General features: G+C 38.3%; 1 pseudogene; it reads left to right on the plus strand.

Moving 5' to 3' along the window:
• Positions 1-816: 816 nt before the first annotated feature.
• Positions 817-3,677, plus strand: LOC118916681 (toll-like receptor 1; annotated as a pseudogene).
• Positions 3,678-7,291: the final 3,614 nt, after the last annotated feature.

Consider the following 7,291-nt stretch of genomic DNA (forward strand, 5'->3'; position numbering starts at 1 on the left):
GGTCAGTGGTTTGCAGTCTCATTTATGTCAGTATCATATGCCTGCCATCAGCTATGCCTGATATCCAAGTCAAGAATCCCTGTTTCCTTGCTTATTTGTTTCTTTGTTGGATTGTTTGATTTTACAGCTCTAGGTTTTTGCCTTAGAGCAGAAAGGGTGATTGCCTGACTCAGTAGCTTGGGGAAAAAACTGTTTTCTTTCCACATTTTCAATTGACTCATCCCTTTACAGCCTTATGAAAACCTTCACCGTGGAGTTGCCAATTCTTGACCAGGTCTGGGGTTCCATGGTGGGAATAGGCTTTCTTTTGGATTTCCCTCAGGAATTTCTGGCTGACACCCATATGAGGCTTGGGTTTAGCTTTCTCTGTCTCAGTAGGTTTGCAGCTTCCCAGATTTTTTAGTGGTTGTTTTTTCTCCTGTTCTCTTTATATTTGGTGGTGTATACCTTTGTTTTAAAATATATAATCATTTCATTCTATTTTTAGAGGAGTTTTTATGTTGTTAGCTATCTTGGTGGCAGGTAGAGAGAATAGAATACAGCAAGGTGCAAAATAGACTTATCTAGCCTCTTTTCCAGTAAAATCAGAGAAAAGAGTAGTTGAGACCTAAGGAAAAGTATTCATTTCTGCACAACAGAGACACTGCAGTTTTGATCCTAAACAATTTCCTTTTCATATTAATGTGCCTATATAATTTTGTAACAAAACTATATAAACATCCAGAAATGCTAAAAGAGTTGGAATGCCAACCTACAGGAAGTGGAAAAGAAGAAATGTGTACTGGGACAAATGCTCAATTCACCAGACATCTGCTGGTGTTACAGGCCAGCTCAAGAAAAAGTGAGATGAGGAGATGGCGCAAACTGAAGAAAAGAGCCTCATAGGAGTTGATAAGTAGAAATGTGGCTGCTGGGGTTGGACAATTAGTGGAGATCACGGAAAGAGACAAGCAGTCTTGCAAGGCCCCATGGTGTTCTAAGAAAGGCCAGGGTATGGAATGCAGGTGTCCAGCAATGGCTAAAGTAGATCCCTGTAGCCTGGACCTATAACTAAGAATCTGCAGTTAAGAAAATCTACTATCTTTGTATCAAGATGCTCTGAAGAATAGCAACTACCCTTAGGAATGTCTAGAGTTACCAAGTGACCAAAACTAATTCTAGCATTTTCCATTTTGCCACCATTGTATTGGCATGTTAATACTTGAGATCAGAATCCAATTATCTGATGAAAGTGAATTTTTAGTTGACAGATCAAAAACAGGTCTCTTCCATGTTCCAAAAGACTTATCCCTGAATACAACTATCTTAGATATATCACAAAACTATATATCTGAGCTTTGGACGTCTCGTGTCCTATAACTATCAAAGCTGAGGATTTTGATAATTTCTCATAACAGCATCCAGTATCTTGATACCAGTGCTTTTAAATTCAATCAGGGATTGGAACACTTAGATTTGTCCCACAACAAGTTGGGGAACATTTCTTGCCACCCCACTGTGAACTTCAAGCACTTAGACCTCTAATTTAATGCATTTGATGACCTGCCTGTAAGCAAAGAGTTTGGCAATATGTCTCAACTAGAGTTTCTGGGGTTGAGTGGCACACAGTTACAAAAATCTAGTGTACTGCCAGTTACTCATTTGCATATTAGCAAGGTTCTGCTGGTCTTGGGAGACACTTACGGAGAAAGAGAAGACCCTGAGAACCTTCTAGACTTTAACACAGAGAGTCTGCACATTGTTATCCCCACAGGAGAGGAATTCCATTTCATTTTGGATATGTCAGCCAGCACAGCAGTAAGTCTGCAACTGTCTAATATCAAATGTGTACTAGATGATAATGGATGTATTTGTTTCTGAAACATTATGTCAAAACTTCAAAAGAAATCTAGGTTATCAAATCTTACTTTAAACAATATTGAAACAACTTGGAACTTTCATTGTGATCCTCCAGTTGGTTTGGCACACAAGCATAGAATACTTCTCAATTTCAAATATGAAACTATGAGGTCAACTTAATTCCAGAGATTTTGATTATTCTCACACTTCACTGAAGACCTTGTCTATATACCAAATTGTCAGTAATGTGTTTAATTTTCCACAGTTATATCTACGAAATCTTTTCAAATATGAACATCCAAAATTTCACAGTGTCTGGTACATGAATGGTCCACATGGTTTGCCCATTCCAAATCAGTCCATTTCTGTATTTGAATTTTTCCGATAATCTCTTAACAGACACAGTTTTTACAAATTGTGGAAACTTGGCTAATTTGGAGACACTTAGTTTACAAATGAATCAATTAAAGGAACTTGCAAATATTGTTGATATGACTAAGGAGATGAAGTCTCTACAACAACTGGATGTTAGCCAGAATTCTCTAAGATTTGGTGAAAATGAAGGAAATTGTTCTTGGACTAGAAGTTTATTAAGTTTAAATATGTCTTCAAATGTACTTACTGACTTCGTTTTCTGGGAGGAGGTAAACATCTTCCCAGAGTGAAGGTACTTGATCTTCACAGTGAAAGAATAAGGAGCATTCCTAAACCGGTCATGAAACTAGAAGCTTTGCAATAACTCAGTGTCGCTTTCAATTCTCTAGCCCGCCTTCCTGGATGTGATATGTTTAACAGTCTTCCGGTACTGATTGTTGACTCCGATTCCATTTCTGACCCTTCAGCTGACTTCTTCCAGAGCTCCCAGAAGATCATGTTCCTAAGAGCAGGGAATAATCCATTTCAGTGCACACGTGAGCCAAGAGAATTTATTCAAAGTATAGGCCAAGTATCAAGTGAAGTGGTGGAGGGTTGCCTGACTCCTATGAGTGTGACTATCCAGGAAGCTATAAGGGAACCTCACTGAAGGACTTTCACGTGTCTCAGTTAACCTGCAACACGGCTCTGCTGATTGTGACCATTGGAATCACTGGGCTGGTGTTGGCCATTATTGTGACCGTCCTCTGTATCTACTTTGAGCTGCCTGGTATCTCAGGATGGTGAGTCAGTGGACCTAGACCCGGCACAGGGCGAGGAACTTACCCTTAGAAGAACTCTCCAGTTCCATGCTTTTATTTCATACAGTTAACATGGTTCTGCCTAAATGAAAGATGAATTAAGACCAAACCTAGAAAAAGAAGATATATGGATTTGTCTCTATGAGACAGTCTTTGTTCCTGGCAAGAGCATTGTGGAAAAATATCATGAACTGCATTGAGAAAAGCTACAAGTCCATCTGTGTTTTGTCTCCCAACTTTGTCCAGTGAGTGGTGTCCTTATGAACTCTACTTTGCCCATCACAGTCTCTTTCATGAAGGATTTACTAGCTTAATCCTGATCTTGCTAGAAACGATTCCACAGTATTCCATTCCTGGCAGCTATCACAGGCTCAGAACTCTCATGGCACAGCGGACTTACTTGGAATGGCCCAAAGAGAAGAGCAAACATGGACTCTTTTGGGCCAACCTAAAGGCATCCATTAATATTAAGTTGATGGAGAAATCAAAAGAAATTGATCACACATTGATCTAAAAATATTCCTCTGCTCCTTTTGGAAAAATGTTGCTGCTTTTGGAAGTTCCAGCAATGACTATGTTTTGCATCAACATGAATCTAACACAATTTTCAATTCATAATGTAGATAAAAATTTGTACTTTCAGACCCAAGTTCATCATTTATATATGGTAATAAAAACTAATGAAATGAAAAAAAAAGAAAATCTACTAATTTCACTATGGACTGGAAGCAAATACTAGGAACACAGGCAATTGAAAATTTAATACAAGGGAACAACTCTCATTCGCAAAGGGAATAAAATAATAAGGCATATTCCAATCCTAAATAAACTTGGGTATGTGTAGGTTGGCTCAAAGGGACTGAGGTAATCAATTCAGAGATCCAGTCACTAGGGATTCAATAGAAAAAATTAGACTTGAGAAAAATAGCAAAGTAAATGCCCGGTGACTAGACCCGCACACGTGCATTTAGTGGTAAGGTCTAATTTGATCTTAAATCATTGAACTACCATTCTGAGCTGCTTAAAAACAGGGTTGATCTTGTGTTTTTAGAGGCTGTTTATAGGTAGATATTATACAGACTCTGTGGTAGAAATTATAGGAAAACTGAGGATTAGATTCAAAGAAATTACATATTTTTTGCTTATTTTGAGACATTCCTCATTATAATCTGTCCCTTTAGTTAAAATGTATCACCTCAATCATTACTAAGGTTCCAGGAGGAAAAGAACTGTATACTTGAGTTTGTAATTATATTGTTCTATGTCCCTTCCTATAAAATGAAGGGCAGTCGGGTCTCTGGATTAGCAGGAGACACACTAAACTGGGACTCACAGTCCTTAGAGGCTTCTCAAAGCTACTAGAAGAAGATCTAATAAACAAGGGGCAAAGAAGGGGTTACCCTAATATCTCTTTAGGAAGAATGCAGCAGTCTTAGCACATTGTTCTCCTTTCTTCCTTGTATCAACCTGGCCACCAAGTCTGTCGTTGCTATCTTTAAAATGTGCTTAATTACAGCCCTTCCCCTCCATTTCTATAGCCACTCTCTGAACCAGGCCTCTCATCATTTTCCTTACACATTGCTTCACATGACTTCTGTCTTATCTCAGTATCTCTAATTCATCCTCCCTCTGGTATGAGAGCTATCTGTCTGAAAGTTAAATATAGCTGTGTTGTTATTCCAATGCTAAAGATATGCAGTGGTTTACTGCACAATCTAACTTCTCTGCATGACATATGGAATATTTTATAACCTGTTCCATATCTACCTTTCTAAACTTCCCCAACAAACTCTAGCCTTTTTCTTTCTCTAAAGTTCCATGAATATCCCTTGTTCTTGAAAACCTTCAAGCCTGTTTATCTTCTAGCCCCTCTGTTTTATGCTTTTCCCATCACTGGCCACCCCAAGAATCAGAGAGCATACTTTCTTCTAGAGGGAGGAGTGGGCAATGGGGAAGTAAGGGGGGCTTCTACTCAATACCTGTCCGTGCAAAGGAGTGCTTGTTTTGTTAATGTTGCTTTTATGTCTGTTTTTGCTTCTGTTATTTTATTTTTGCCAGCAAAAAAAAAAAAATTGAAAAAGGGAGAGGTATTTCCCAACTGTGGGAAAAATACCTTTCAGATGTGTCTCCTTTCCAGGGACTGAATGTTTTGACCAATTCTTCCACTTAAAACTCTTAAGATTTTTTTTTGTATCATATTAGTTTAAAATAAATTCTTAGCTAAAATATGGCACATGTCAAACCTAGAACAGAATGTCTCCCAGCCTCTAAATTCCCTGCATTGCAGCCAGATAGCTGGAATGTGAATTTTGGTGAAATAAAAAAATACTGCAAGGAATAAATCCAAAGTAAAAACAGTGACATGAAAGCATATTGAGTTAATTAGTAATTCCTGGGGAAACAAGAGGGTTATGTGGAAGCAGAGGGATGAGAGATGAGTACTGGCAGAGAGTTATGCAAATCATGACCTTCAAATTGATCCACAAGTTAGGATAGGCATAATATGTTCTCCACTTTATGTAGTATATGAAGGAAGAGCTTCGGAAACAGATACATTTTAAAGGTTCTATCTCCAGACAGGCTTTTCAGTCAAGTTATTTGGATGGGCAAAAACATAATGATTCATGTCACTAACTCTGTGGCTCTTACCTCCTATGAAGATATATCTTAGTTCCAGGAGAGAATTCAAATGCAAGAGTCCCTAAATCATAACTGTGGCTTTAAGCAGTGGGGGCCCTGGAAACCCAGACCTGTTCCTGGGTCAGAGCAGAGAGAAAATGTGCCTGTCTTCCTAGGCCCCATGCTGGGATCGAGGGCCTCAGAGAATTCCACCTTACTCCCCTTCCTAAGCATCCTTGGGACAGTACTGCCCAGTCACCGCTCCGTGAAATGCTCTCATCACGTTCATTTCCCGAGGCCCCTCCAGCGGTGTAGAATGCTGGGCGACTCAGCCAAGCCAGATCCATTCAGGATGATCTTATCTGAAAGGAAATCTCATCATTGGCATCTTGAACTGGCATTTGGGGATATTTGTTAAAGGCCAATATTTTTTTTTTTTTGTAATTATTTTTTATTGAAGGGTAGTTGACACACAGTATTACATTACATTAGTTTCAGGTGTACAACACAGCGATTCAACATTTATATACATGACAATTCTAGGTACCAGCTATCACCATACCAAGCTGTTACAATATCTTGACTATATTCATTACATCCCGGTTACTTATTATTTTACCATTGGAAGTGTATACTTTTTTTTTTTTTGTGAGGGCATCTCTCATATTTATTGATCAAATGGTTGTTAACAACAATAAAATTCTGTATAGGGGAGTCAATGCTCAATGCACAATCATTAATCCACCCCAAGCCTAATTTTCGTCAGTCTCCAATCTTCTGAGGCATAACAAACAAGTTCTTACATGGAGAACAAATTCTTACATAGTGAATAAGTTCTTACATGGTGAACAGTACAAGGGCAGCCATCACAGAAACTTTCGGTTTTGCTCATGCATTATGAACTATAAACAGTCAGTTCAAATATGAATACTCATTTGATTTTTATACTTGATTTATATGTGGATACCACATTTCTCTCTTTATTATTATTATTTTTAATAAAATGCTGAAGTGGTAGGTAGATACAAGATAAAGGTAGAAAACATAGTTTAGTGTTGTAAGAGAGCAAATGTAGATGATCAGGTGTGTGCCTGTAGACTATGTGTTAATCCAAGCTAGCCCAGGGCAATAAAACATCCACATATGCAGAAGAAGGCCAATATTTTAAAGTTGAATTTTAATGATGCTCATTAAAGTTCTTTCCTGTACACAGCCATGCATACTTTTCTTCCCTAGTAATTTACATTGAATAATCTGAATTATTTCATAGTTTGTGCATTGTAATCTACCAAAAAAATATATTAATAAAAACAGAAGTGGCATAGTGACCAGAGGGTCAGTCTTGAATATTATCCATACCTGAGTCCTAGTTTTAGCTGTGATGCTTACTTGCTATGCCATTTGGGGAATATTAAATTATGTGAATTTTTAAATCCTTATACATGGTAGAAAATTCCTATTGTTAAATGCAAGAGAAGTTGGGTCCAGTTAAGTTAAGGAAAATGAGAATTTGTTATCCGGATGCCAGGAGTCCCTCGGGAAGGAACAGAAGGCCGATGAGCAGGACTTGCGGCGAGCACCACCTAAACAGCTCCAGAAAGTTCTTGGAGGGCACCTGGACCTGCTTGGAAGGTTCCTGGAAGGAACTGTGTCTGAAT

This window comes from Manis pentadactyla, chromosome 17 (assembly GCF_030020395.1).
Source record: "Manis pentadactyla isolate mManPen7 chromosome 17, mManPen7.hap1, whole genome shotgun sequence".
NCBI lineage: Eukaryota > Metazoa > Chordata > Mammalia > Pholidota > Manidae > Manis > Manis pentadactyla.